General features: G+C 35.3%; 1 protein-coding gene across 7 annotated transcripts in view; it reads right to left on the bottom strand.

Moving 5' to 3' along the window:
• The window catches only part of LOC106661434 (autism susceptibility gene 2 protein homolog), a 345697-nt gene that overhangs the window by 276982 nt on the left and 56584 nt on the right, over positions 1 to 12131 (bottom strand). The gene's annotated exons all lie outside the window — the stretch shown is intronic.

Here is a 12131-nt window from a genome sequence, read left to right as displayed (position 1 = left end):
AGCGCTTTTTCCTCTTTGCGTCATTCAAAAACGACGGCTTTGGCGTTTGACGAATAATGAAAGCAATATTCCCCTGTCCTAAACGTAAAATCAAATTTGAATGGCATACAACTGTATCTGATAATTGTAATGGTGACGACGATTATCTGATCTCGAAGGGGGAAATTTTTCCTAGTAATTATGTGAACACTACTACCCAGTTCAGTTTCATAAAATAGAGCGTGGATTTTCTACTCGATCTTGAAATCCCTACCGGCTCAGGAGAAAGTGTTTTTATCAATTGACAATTCCGTTTGAAAACAAGACTTTAGATTGTGACGACACCGAAGTATTAACATTACAAAAATAGCATCAATAATATTTACATAAACCATTATCCAATTATTCCGTCAATACATGATTTGTGAGCAAAGTTTGGCTATTAAATGCAACATAAATGTAAATAGGGGACCAAAATGCGCCTCTGTGTGTGTGTGTTTGTATGTATGTGAGTGAGTGAGTGAGAGAGAGAGAGAGAGAGAGAGAGAGAGAGAGAGAGAGAGGAGAGAGAAGAGAGGAGAGGAGAGAGAGGAGGAGAGAGAGAGGAGAGGAGAGAGAGAGGAGAGAGAGAGGAGAGAGAGAGGAAGGGAGAGTGTGGAGTGTGTGAGAGAAAAAAGAAAAGAGAGAGTAGTGTGTGAAATAGAGAGAAAGAAAGGGAGAGAGTGTGTGAATGAGTGAGTAAGTGAACGAATGAATGAGTGAGAGTGTGTGAGAGAGAGAGAGAGAGACAAAGAGAGGAAGAGAGAGTGTGGAGTGTATGAAAAAAAAGAGAGAGAAAGAAAGGGAGTGTGTGAATGAGTGATCGAATGAATGAGAGAGAGAGAGTGAGAGAGGAAGGGAGAGTGTGGAGTGTGTGAGAGAAAAAAGAAAAGAGAGAGTAGTATGTGAAAGAGAGAGAAAGAAAGGGAGAGAGTGTGTGAATGAGTGAGTAAGTAAACGAATGAATGAGTGAGAGTGAGTGAGTGAGAGAGAGAGAAAGAGAGGAAGAGAGAGTGTGGAGTGTGTGACAGAAAAAAGAAAAGAGAGAGTAGAGTGTGAATGAGAGAGAAAGAAAGGGAGAGTGTGTGAATGAGTGATCGAATGAATGAGAGAGAGAGAGAGAGAGAGAGAGAGAGAGAGAGAGAGAGAGACTTTTAGTTACAGTAATAACATTTACAACAATAAGAAAATGTATATACACATGGACAAAGTCTGTCAGTCGGACGTCGTTGCCTATAGAAACTAGAATATATGTATAATGGCGATTTAGTTTAAACAGGTTGCTACTAAAAATTATAACAATAAAAAAAGATCTAAAATTAAGAAAGCATGAACTGTATATGAAAATTAACTTAAACTAAAGGATAAAATAAAAATTAATAAGAATAAAGGAATAAAAAATGAACAGAAACGTGTAAAGAAAAAAAATAGAAAAAAGAAGATATAAACTCAACATTGGTTACGAAAAAAACCGGTAAAGAAATAAGCCAAAAGAAGGTTTAATATAAAAAAATGTTTTAAATAAAATATTCCTATACGACTGCAATAAAACTGGACTTGATGTTGATGAACATTGCCACATTTTCCATCATATTGACTCAAATATACTCCAATGTATTAAAAAAAAAATATTAAGTTATTTTATTCATTTGAAAGAAACGAATATTCAAATAAGTCTGAGATCGTTGGCGTTCGAAAAAACATTACTTATCTAAGTAATGTAACTTCTAAACTTTGAGCAATTTTGGATCATCGCAAAAAAAACGAAAGTACGATCACCATGTCAAAACATGGTTTTATATGACACCTGGCCAACCAATCCGACCAATTACCATAAACCTGGCAAAATCATTGAACCTCATGTACGACCATCAGTGGTATTATTCGATAAATTTTGTATAATCTAGTAGAAAAATATACCCCTCTGAAGCCTAAACGAATAGATTTAAAAACTTCTATTTTCTTTTAAAACCTCGTCAATACACTAAAAACAACACTTATGGAAATTCATAAAATTGAACTTGTATTGGTTATGTAGAGCCTCAAAATCTTATTTCATTTACTTTCTCTTTCGCTCTTTTAAATCCTACGAACCTCACCAGATGATCGGCATTTTTTGACGAGGATCTATCATCAAAATTGCGATGAAGTAAGTAGTCTCGACCTAATCGTGTAATGGTTTTCCTACTCCTTTTCACAAACTATTCTACTTTGATGTATTACACGACGAACAAAATTTGATGAAGATCAGAATTATTAAAATCTTTGACTTTGTTAGATTATCCCAGTGTGATAAATTTTCATCAACTTTCATGAAAATTCGTGTAATTATTTAACTGTTATCCCATATATTGTACTGATTGTATCTCGTTAAAAATTGTGTAAACTCAAAATGAGCTAAAACAAAACACTGTTGCAAACAGGTATGGAAATTTTCTATCTTGTTTACACCTAAATTAAACTTGAAAAATCAATATATAAAAAAGAAAAAAATATATTTGCACAATAAAATCGATGGGAAACACTCAGTGAAGAACAAACAGGATAACTTCAATTTAAAAAAAAAGGAAACAATTGATTTATCAATTAACTGGGACAATCCCAGTTATTGTCCGCAGGTATATAAAAAGCTTTTTTTTGTAGTTATCTCCAATTCACCAGGGCACCTTTTGAATGCCCACCCACAGATACCTGCTACTGCAAAAGCGCACTCGTTGTGCCATGTCTGTTTTGGTATTTCTAGTAAACTTTCGAATTCCCTTGAAAAATTTTTCGTGCCAACTTTTGAAGGGATAACTGATCGAACAGGGTACTTGTTACAGAGTAATAATAATTCTTCAGTTTTATCCACCTTCCAACAACCTATTGACACATGTTAATAAAACATGAAACCGATTACATGTAAAACTAATTTGCACGAAAACATCAGATAAAACGTTGATGAAGAGAGGGCCAAGAAAAATAGGTCCAAAACATTGATACAATTCTAAGAAAAAGTTTCAATAAATTTTTTAACTATGGAAAACATTTTTTATTAAAGTTTTTTATGCCTTTTTGTAAGTGGATGTGTATTTAGGGTGGGTCATTATCTGGGGTTTTCTTTGAGGTCGCCTGCCATAAAAGCAAAAGTGTAGATGAAATGCCATTGCAATATTATTTTTGACAATAAAACTGTAATAAATATTCACTAGTTTTAGTGGTCCGCTTGACCAATTAACATATTTCATTATTATACAGAAATCGTGAGATGCGGTCTGGTGTGATGTAGGTTTCAGAAAAAAATTTTCTTTACCGTGCAACGTTTCGATCTTTACTGAGATCATCTTCAGGGCCTGGGATTTACAAGCATTGTTTACATTTGACAAATACATAATATACATTTTTTGATGATACATACATGTTGTTGATACATGATGTTGATGAGATTTCTATGGGTTTTCTTAGTATCCTAGATTATTTTTCCGTTGAGCGGTTGAACATTCGTGATGATATAGGTCGCTGTATCCTCTTTTTCATTGCATAACCTACAAATGGGATTGAACGTACCCATGTTATGTAGATGTTTTCTCAGATGCCAGAGGCCTATAGTCCCAGTCACTCATAGTCCTATCATACCTCTGCGAGCCCTCTATATGTACAACTGAGTTTGCCTTTCCGTTATTCCAAATTCCTTTGTGTTCTGGTTCCAGAGATAAGGTTGTTGCGTTCCTCCCGGTTTTGGAAATTTTTGATGCATTCCATTTGTACATACTAACTCTTCGCTGCTTTCCTTTCTGACCTGATGAAGATTTTTCGTAAGTGTACTTCTTTTAAGAGTGGGTGTTTCCTCCTTTTCATTGCATAACCTACAAATGGGATCATCATTGAATGTACCCATGTTATGTAGATGTTTTTTCAGATGCCAGAGTAACAGTCCTATCACACCTCTGCGTTTAGCCCTCTCTATATGTACGAGTGAGTTTGCGTTTCCTCCGCAAAAATTCCTTTGTGTTCTTCATTAAACAACTTATAAACGGGGGTCATCATTGAATATAACAATCTTCCGTCGTGATAACAGTGTCACCGGTGAATTGTAGTTATGACTAATTTTGGTGAGAATTCTTTTAACATAGGCTTACTGTGTCTAGCACGCAGAGTTTAGCCATTTCCCCTTTGGGTTTTTTTGATCAATTATATGATCGAGGATTCTATGTTTGTTTTTGTTATCCAAAGAATAGGTTCAGGGCATATGGTATTGCAGACCCTCCTTTGGCCAGGTGTGTCTGACTTAATGTTACCCAAAATTCCTTTGTAACCTGGTACCCAAAAGTTCATCAAGAAAGCTATTTATTTATAAATTGCTTACAGTGTAAAAAGAGTGAAATGTTATTTCAAAACTGTTTTCTTGCAATTTTCGCTGATGTTGAAGAATTGACCCCAAAACATGCTAAATGTACAATAAAAAGAATCCATGTGTTTAGCGGCCATATTAATTATTTAAATTATTATTCTTTTTACCTAAGGTCTTGGTTGAGACGAAAAGTTAATATCAAGAGCGGGATTCGAACCCACGACCTTCGGCTACTAAATATCAGGCTATTAGACGAAGGCCGCGGATTCGAATCCCGCTCGTGACACTTTTTCATCTCAATCAAGACCTTAGATAAAAAGAATAGTTAATTGAAATAAAAAGAATATTGACGATTATCACTAATAACAGCTGTTCTTCTATCCTATGAAATCTTAAAAGGTAACCAAAACTTTGATAAGTAGATAAAAAGAAAACGCGAATGCTATAGTATTTTATTGTTTAGTTTGGTTTGGCCATCAAAGCATAACTTGATTTATGATGATCAACATTCGTAGCATTTGCCAAGATGATTCGACATGGTATATACTTCAAAAATATTTTATTTCTTAACTCTCTGATCTTAATAAATGACTTTTTTCGATGTTATGAAATAAATAAAACGAAACATAAAAAATTACACGGCCATTATTTTGATTAAAGCTAAGAAACTTGGTTTATAATGAGCTCTAACATCATTAATTGATTGTATGATGTCCGTGAAGAACGAGAACTCCGGTTACATAATAAAATCATAATTTACTGCATTGCTAAATATAAATCAATAGAGAGTCATTTTTCATTTAGATTTTTTAATAACCGGTTAACTGCGGATCTGATGTGACATAGGGAAAAAGATTTACGAGCGGGGCGTGGAGTAAAATTGATCTAGGCAGTTTTGTTTGTTTGCTAAGTTTGTTCTCCTTTACTTTCCATGGGCTTATATTGGTTTCCCTGAATCTAATTTTCCCAGCCCGTTTAAAGCCGGAGAGCGATCGACTCTGATACATATTCATTCGCATAAAGTCATCCCGATCCCCTCGGCCCGGGCTCCTTATTGTTGACACTGCTCGCGTGTTGGTTTGACAGCTGTGTAAATATTATAAAAGAGGGGTACAAACTCTAGGAGATAGTGTACCCCGCGTCCCGATCAGATCGTAAAGAGATGCCGCCGTCTCTACGCTGTTAGAGATAATTATCCTTTCGCTCCGTATCCTCCTATCAACGATCTAAATTGGTCTGTAACTCTCAGCCGAGATTTTAACTCCGGATCAACAAGTACGGCGATTTAAAATCCATTTTTAAACGGACAATTATAAATAAATGAAATATAAAAAAAAAACATATTCATAATGCTTTAATTAGTCCTCATGCCAACTGAGTCGACACTGTTGTCAGCCCTGATGTCCCCGTTTGCGTTTTTTATCGCTGATTCCGCTTCGAGCAATTTTCAGAGGTTGCTTGTTAAATTATTTATTTTCACTGCCTTCAGGCGGCGAGCACATGATTCTGTTCAAATTGTACCGGGCATTTCTGATTTACGACAAATAGAGAAACTTATTTCACCAATAAAGTACAATAAAATTTAAAAAAATATCCGCCCAACGTTTTCACTTTGAGGGCTTACGTGTTTTTATGGCATCAATCACGACGGACATTAAGCGTTATGTACGTAAAAAATAAATATTTACAACTTATCGATCATCGAACTGCTAGGCTAAAGACATTAAATGATAAAAACTTTGTAAACACTGTCCGTTCCGAGACGATTGGACAATATTATTGTCGACTTGCAACATGCAACCGTTTGAAAGCAAATAGGAAAAAGCGCTTTGTTTATTTAGAACCTCGTTACTTAACCATTATCGACTATCTACTTGCCTTCAATTTCTCAATTTTAAGGTATTGCGAATGATACAAAAATACTAAAACAAAAACTAAAAGAAATTGAGAAGTAGAGTGAGGATAGAATGTAACCAAGTGAGAGAGAAACCGTGGGTTCGACTCCCACCCGTGACATTGATTTTTTATCTCAAATCTTGTGCTAAAAAATCTTTTTTTAAATTATGAGTGACTAGAAAATAGAAAAATAACCATAAATGGATTAATATGGAGATTGACTGAGAGTATGTGTTTGTGGGAGACAGGTAGATAGATAGATAGGATGAAAGATATATTGGCAGATAAATAAAAAGGGATAGAAAGATCGATAGAGAAAGATAGATAGAGGGAGAAAGGGAAAAAAACCTTAAATGGATACACATTGAGAGTATGTGTTTGTCTGAGAAAAGAACATAGGTAGAAAGATATATAGATAAAAAAGAGATAGATAAAGATAAATAGAAAGATCGTCAAATAGAAAAATAACCATAAATGGATACACATTGAGAGTATCTGTTTGTCTGAGAAAAGAACATAGGTAGAAAGATATATAGATAAAAAAGAGATAGATAAAGATAAATAGAAAGATCGTCAAATAGAAAAATAACCATAAATGGATAAATATGGAGTGACTGAGAGTAAGTGTTTGTGGTAGATGGGTAGATAGAATAAATACAAAGATAGGAGGAAAGATATATTGATAGATAAATAAAAAGAGATAGAAAGATCGATAGAGAAAGATAGAAACAGGGACAAAGGGAAAAATAACCATAAATGGATACACATTGAGAGTATGTGTTTGTCTGAGAAAAGCAGATAGGTAGAAAGAGAGATAGATAAAAAAGAGATAGGTAAAGATAAATAGAAAGATCGTCAAATAGAAAAATAACTATAAATGGATAAATATAGAGAGTGAATGCGATTATGTGTTTGTATGAGACAGGTAGATATATAGATAGGATAAATATAAAGATAGGAAGAAAGATATATTGAAGGATAAATAAAAAGGGATAGAAAGAGATAGATAGAAAGAGAAGCAAAGAGAAAAATACCGTAATTGGATACATATTGAGAGTATGTGTTTGAGAAAAGTAGATGGGTAGAAAGATAGATACATAAAGAGACATAGAGAAAAATAAACATAAATAGATGAATACGTAGAGTGAGTGAGAGTATGTGTTTGTGGGAGACAGGTAGAAAGATAGATAAAAAGACTGAGAGAAAAATAACAATAAATGGATAAATATGGAGAGTGACTGAGAGTATGTTCGTGTGAGACAGGTTGATAGATAGATAGAGAGACAGAGAGAAAAGTTGTGTGTGTGTGTGTGTGTGTGTGAAACATAAGAATGATAGATAATTTCAGGTAGAAAATATATACATAAAGAGAAAGGGAACGTGTGTGTGAGCGTAACAGAACTGTAAAAAGTAAGAGAAAGAACTTAGAATCACCTTAAATAGAAAAAGGAAGACTTTATGAAAAAGAAAGAGAGAGAGAGAAGGGATAGAGAGAGATATAAATAGAGATAGATGGAGATAGAGAAGACGTAGAGACAAGAGTAAAGTATAAGTATGTAATGTTCATAGATAGATAGATAGATAAATAGAGAGAGAGAGAGAGAGAGAGAGAGAGAAAGAGAGAGAGAGAGAGAGAGAGAGAGAGAGAGAGAGAGAGAGACAGAGAGAAACAAAGAAAAAGTATCCATACATTAATTTAAGGGTTAAACCGATGATTTAAAGGTTGGAAACAGACCGTCCAATTGAAAACTGTAAATTCCTCGGAATTTGTATTATAACCAGCCATTTATCCCAGCAAACCTCGGGACAAATGGAACTCTAAGCCCTACACGCCCTTTTGTTTAATTCATATCGGTACGAAATCATTCTTGTTCGTGTTTCCTGAGAAAAATACAAATGATAAAAGAAAAAAATAGTGTCGAGCTTTATGAAACAAAAGCTAAAAGCAAGCGTTCCAGTCTTCAAACTGGGTTAAAAAGATTCAGTATTACACCGTTTATATTGATTTCTCTGACGCTTACCCAGTCTTTAAAGTTAATTTACGACCTGCTCCCCAACAACATTCACAAATTACTACCCTTTTTGTATTTTGAATAAAATAAACAGCTAAAAGAGCGAGACTATCCGCGGCCATGTTACGATATAGAAAGAGACACTTCTCTCATAACATCTCTTGGACAAACGTTTTGAATCGAGAAATTGTGCCGAGAGTAAACGCAATTTTCCAATTTTACGGATATGATACGTAATCCGATGATCCCTTGTACTTGAAATGAGGATCAAGCAAGTGATACCGAACAGCAGCAAACGAAATTGCCAATAAATAGGCTTACGATCACGAGGTTCACATACTTGATATAACGATAGATTAAAGCAAAGCTACAAGCCCTTGTTAAGAATTACTTTCCTTGGGATAAAGCCAGACTTGTACCTAAAAACCTAAACAGAGCAAGAAGTAACTGCACTATTACTCAGTAGCCAAGCTGTGCTACAAGCTTTAAATAACAAAAAGAAAATGCACTTAAAATCCCATCACCGACCAATAATAATCAAGCCCTGGCGTGTCTGGGCTGGAGATGCAAACCAGACTTGTGTAACCGGTGTTCTGTGTTCTTTCCGGTTGATATAACCTTTCCAATATTGGTTATGTCAGGCATTTAATACCCAATAACTGATCACGAGAAATTAAGTTCTTTGGTGTCAGGGGTGGAGTGGTAAACCAGTGACCAACATACTCAGTGCAACAGGCTCTTACTGGTTGATATAAACCTCTTCAAAATTGGTTGTCAGGACCAAAAAAAGCACCGAGAAGTACTGCACAAAATACACTCTCGACGCGCCCACCAATAAACACTCGTTGGCATACAGCTTGTCTCTCGCAGGTCTATGGTATCAGAAGACAAATTAACGCATATACTGAAGTAAGTCATTTTAAGACTTAAGGCTTATCTGAGAATATATGCCTACCATATTTACATCACAAAAAAGGAAATATAGATATGCACAGAAATGAAGCTTTCTCTTTAAGATTCTTCCGTAAGTATGAAGAAGAAACAATATGACTTTTATCTTCAGGAACAAAGCCTAGATCAGGGGTTCAGATCGTGTAATATATGATCTGGGATAAGCACTTTGAAGACAAAGACCATCGGCACAATGAGCCTAAATTGGCCGCCGTGCCAATGCTTTTAACCATTCTATTCATCAGTTAATCCTAATCCGATGTTTCTCCGTACGAAAACAAATCACGCTTCCTGTTTTACCGGCAAAAATTAGCCAATCGGTCATCTGATCCGCAATATCACTTTTAATCCTGTTTTCCATTTTACACGATTCCATCGGGCACAAGAATATAAAAAGCTCTTACTGCATCATCTGCCTGGGAAAGCCGACCATCATTCATTTTATCGCTTGTTTCCCGGCACCATCCATCACTCGGCATCGACAAACTTAGCATTCTTGCCCACTTCATTTTGCAAGGGACCCATTGTACAATTGCTTAAAATAATTTTAAAAAAAGATTTATATTTAAATTTACCAAAACTATTTAAATTTATTTACTAATTGGGATTAATTGCTACCTTTTAATTAGCTCAAATGAAAACTATTATGCAATTTCATCAAGTCACAGAGCAGTCTAGGCGATTATAAAAAAAAGCTCTTATTTTATCAGCTGGATGGAAAGGTAACCATCCGTCAAATTATCGCTTCCTGGCATCATCGATCATTATTTTTCACTCGCAACCGATAAACTTCATTCTCGTCTGCTCCGTTTTGCGAGTCCTTATTTTATCTCCCTTTATGAAACTACAAGTTAGAAGTTTATTTTCATACTCTCTGTTTATGTTTTTTTTAAATAATATTATATATATTATATGTTCATTTTATTTTTTAAAGAATATTGTAATTCCAGATCATTATTACAAATAAATATTGTATTGTTTGAATATTATTATTTTGCTCTTTTCAACACGAATTTTCTGTATCTATTTATTTGTTATTCCTTCATGTACGTTGACCTTCAGAATTGCACATAAATTATGATGAGGCCAAATCGGCCTACATCCAATTTAATCCGTCAAACTCAACAAGCCCCACAATTTGAATTTATTGCAATGTGATAAAGCAGAGCTCTAAAATATTCCAAACACAGACTAGATTGCAAATTTCTTCAGCCCAATATGAGAATGTACATTATCCTTGTTAGAAAGTCAGAAAAGGATACGGAATAAATAAAAGGATAAAAGAAAAATCTAGATTTTTAGTTTTGTTTAAAAAACAACATAAAAACGTAGTTAAGCCAAATCAGAGCTCTTAAGAAATGAAGGACACAAAACAGCGAAACCAAGCGGACACAAGCTGTCAAAAGACGTTTGACGGATACAATCGAAACGGGTAATCGAACCGGAATAAATCTAAAGACCGGGGATGTAACCGAATCACCAAACGGGCTGGGCATTCTCACGGTCTTTTCATAATTAAATCAAAGGTCCAATAAGCTCTCCAGGGCCCGGGCAGCATACCTGCCGGTTGACGAAGATTTCTCGGACGTTTTTTACCCCTGCCCATTGTCTGGCTACCTGCATGACGATAAGGGGCCGTCGTTTTAAAACCTCGTGTTTCCCTTCAAGTCCCGAAACTTCGTGAACTTGACCGGGTCAACCGTGACCTTCTGTGACCTTCCATCATTCTTCCATGTTGTAGAATGCAGAATTCTAATCGTACCGGCTCCCATATAAAAACTGGTGTAACCCCTTCAACCGTTAGCGAACCCTAAATAAATTTTACAATTTTCCCGGTTAGTAGAAGAATTATTTCCTCCACGGTTTTATTTTAGGGCCAGAAACCTAATTGAGATATGTTGTTCATGGTTTCGACTTCTTTTTTGCGGAATCTACACATTCCGTTCGTTGATCTTTTTCAGATGTCCTTTGGGCCATCGGTGTCAAGAAACCTGTTACAGTTCGAACTTCATTCCTGCATCCAACGGTGTTTCCCAAACGTTTTATTTTATCACAATGATAAATCCAGGCAAATCTACATACAGGTGAACTTGGACTGGAACACGGACCTAACAAAACTATGCCAAATCTTTCAATTTTTACCTTGTTAATTATTAAAACATGTTAATTATAGTCAACTAAGTAAATAAATGCGCTGAAACAAGTAAGAGAAATAGGTTACATTAAGATTAAGAATAATAAAAGCACAAAGGTTACATTGTTAAAACGGCCATAATCGAAACCCAACATTTCGTAATTATTATTGGCGTTGTGTGGTGTAATTTTGATAAGCCAATTTAACAGTTAAGCTCTTCTACGCTTTCACGGATTTTCCATCAAAATTACTGTTTACCATATTGGCCTACTATGCTACATGAGTTTCTAACCTCAAAACTTTCTCGGTTTGTCCGGTTATGTAGTCAGGTTTAGTTTAGTTTTTAGACACCCACCTGTATTTATTTTTTAAACGAAACTTGCAAAATTAGCTAGTTTACATTTTTTAGAATCATTCTGTTTACCGAATAGTACCAGGTAACCAGAAAATTGGTTCAAAACCTTACAATACCTGCGTGTTTATTTTAAGAATTAAGATAGGGTGATAGAGACAGCTCGTAAAATTTAAACCATTCGGTGATGGAACAATAGGTGAGTGAGTGGTTCAAAACGTTTGCTTCTGGACATGTCGGGATTGAGCTATCGAACTTGATTTGAGTTAGCATGCCAGCAACTCGCCGGAGTGTTCAACGACAGCGTTGAAACCTTTCGCTCGAGCTTACGTCGACTTGGCAAGAATGGATCCGTTCTAAACTGACCGAATGTAACAAGCTTCAGCGTTTTTTCATTCCTTCACGGCACAAAGTAAAAGCTTTTTCGAACAGATTGTG

The sequence above is a fragment of the Cimex lectularius genome, unplaced genomic scaffold (genome assembly GCF_000648675.2).
Source record: "Cimex lectularius strain Harlan isolate CLEC.00 unplaced genomic scaffold, Clec_2.1 scaffold16, whole genome shotgun sequence".
Lineage (NCBI taxonomy): Eukaryota > Metazoa > Arthropoda > Insecta > Hemiptera > Cimicidae > Cimex > Cimex lectularius.
Note: the sequence above shows the minus strand (reverse complement) of the source record. Positions and strands in the feature narration are given on the sequence as shown.